Source organism: Palaemon carinicauda, chromosome 9, assembly GCF_036898095.1.
Source record: "Palaemon carinicauda isolate YSFRI2023 chromosome 9, ASM3689809v2, whole genome shotgun sequence".
NCBI lineage: Eukaryota > Metazoa > Arthropoda > Malacostraca > Decapoda > Palaemonidae > Palaemon > Palaemon carinicauda.
The window spans coordinates 133,071,758-133,074,257 of record NC_090733.1 but is presented as its reverse complement, the minus strand read 5'-3'; positions in this window follow the sequence as shown (position 1 = coordinate 133,074,257).

Sequence of the window (2,500 nt, the reverse complement as noted above, 5' to 3'; positions counted from 1 at the left end):
TTTAATTCCTTTTTATTTATTCGATATCCCCGGAAGTAATTGTCTATAGCATCGAATTTATCTGTCCTTGCCTGGTGACTGCCAGACTGGGGTTCGAGTCCCTCTCAAACTCGTTAGTTCCTTCGGTTGCTGCAACTTCACTATCCTTGTGAGCTAAGGATTGCGGGCTTGGGGGCCTATAGGTTTACCTGCTGAGTCAGCAGCGGCCATTGCTTGGCCCTCTATGGTCCTAGCTTGGGTGGAGAGGGGCTTGGGCGCTGATCATATGTTTATTTTGTCAGTCTCTACGGTATTGTCCTGCTTGCTAGGCCAATGTCACTGTCCCTTGCCTCTGCAATTCATGAACGGCCTTTAAACCTTTAAAACCTCTAAACATGGCAGACAGTTCAGTTTATATCCTCAGGAATATTGATGCTTGGGAATATATTTGAATTACGCCTGTGACCATTAGTTTAAGCTTTTTACTGGGGAGGCTGCTGCTGTGGTTGGCCACCAAAAGGTGGGGGAGGGGGGTGTGTCTTGGGTTTGCCCATCTGACGTTCTGGTGGGTATCTATTCTGATAAAACTGTAACCGAAACCAGACACCTTTAACCTGTAATGTTTAAACTGTCTCCGATCTCTTGGTTATATTTCTAATCCTGTTATTCATTACGTCATCAGTGAAGTCGTGATTCACTAATTTGTGAGAATAAACATTTTATTTCCCGTTCATTAACCCTTATATACGAATGGATAAACATCTGTAATTCTTTTCAAATATTTAGAGAAGTTTGAAATTAGATTAGTATATTCAGTTGAAGACGTAGACATACTTCTTGAACGAACAAATGCTAAATGCCACAGTAACCTACTGTATTTTGCAAATGTTGAACATGAAGGAAACTATTTAGACTTCATTAGATTTAATTGGGGATCATTATGAAGCAGAACTTAAACAGCTCTATAATTCAGTGGATTGCTACGCAATTCCGATGTACCGTTATTTATCTTCATGTGCTCTATTGGGCAAGGTCTAGTTAACCAGCTTTAACCAGCATTTTCTTTAGACACCAAAAAATTCATCTTTATTTCGACTGAGAGAAAAAAAAATGGGCACAAAGGTATTTGGTTCATCACAAAGGTATTTGGCTCTTCTGTTTGAATATTTGGTGGCCTGTTGGTAACGTCCTTGCTTTGTAATCACCAGACTGGGGTTCGAGTCCCGCTCCAACTCATTAGATCCTTTGGTCGCTGCAACCTCACCATCCTTGTAAGCTAAGGATGGAGGTTTTGGGGGAAGCCTTTTGGTCTACCTGCCGAGTCATCAGCAAACATTGCCTGTCCCTCCTTGGTTCTAGCTTGCGTGGAAAGTGGCTTGGACGCTAGCCATCTGTATAGATGGTCAGTCTCTAGGGCATTGCCCTGCTTGATAGGGCAATGTCAGTGTCCCTTGCCACTCCCATTCATGAGTGGCCTTTGAACAGTTGCCATTAAACATTTTTTAAAAACATATATTTATACGCACGACATAACTGATATGGTTGCCCATATTACTGATGTTTGTATCCAATTCCAGTATTTAGGAACGAGTTTATTATCTAATTATGATAGCAAAAATAGTTTGTAAAAAAGTTTGGTTTGATTATTTTCAAATACATTATTTATCGATCATTGTTTTCATAAAAGTCACATTAAAATAATCCTTTTATTTTATAAAATTCTATTTTCCTATTGAGTTAGACTGGATTTTTTGTTTCTGCAATTGAGCCTGATAACTACCCGGGAGATACAACGAGTGGAAAAATATAACGTCCTCTATACATTGATCAATTTCAAACCTTTATCTATAATAAGATATTTATGAAATAATTTTGGCCCATCGCATCCAAAGCTCTACTCTATAGGAAGGTCGGCAGTAGGGAAGGGTTTCTTTAGCCTTTTAATTGATTTCCTTATCTTTCTAACTTTAAGCACCTCTGAGTTGATCAAAACTTTTCCGTAATATTTTTGACGTTGATATTTTGCGCGAATATTTCGGAAGTATCCCTTCAATATGGGGCGCCATAGACGATCACAGTTTTCGTGCAATGTATATTGTCCATAATTAAACACACGAAGTTTTATAACCCTAAATAAACTCGCGGGAGTTCCTATTTGAAAAACACTGATTGAGTGAGCCTTTCAAGCTTGTCCATGAAAATGGTTCAGAGAGATATTCATTAAAGTATACAAAACACTGAGTAAGTAAATATATATATATATATATATATATATATATATATATATATATATATATATATATATATATTATATACTGTATATACATATATACTGTATATACATATACATATATATATATATATATATATATACATATACTTATTTATATATATACATATATATATACTTATATTTATATATATATATATATTTATATATACATTATATATATATATATATATATATATATATATATATATATTATATATATATATATGTGTGTATACATATATATATATA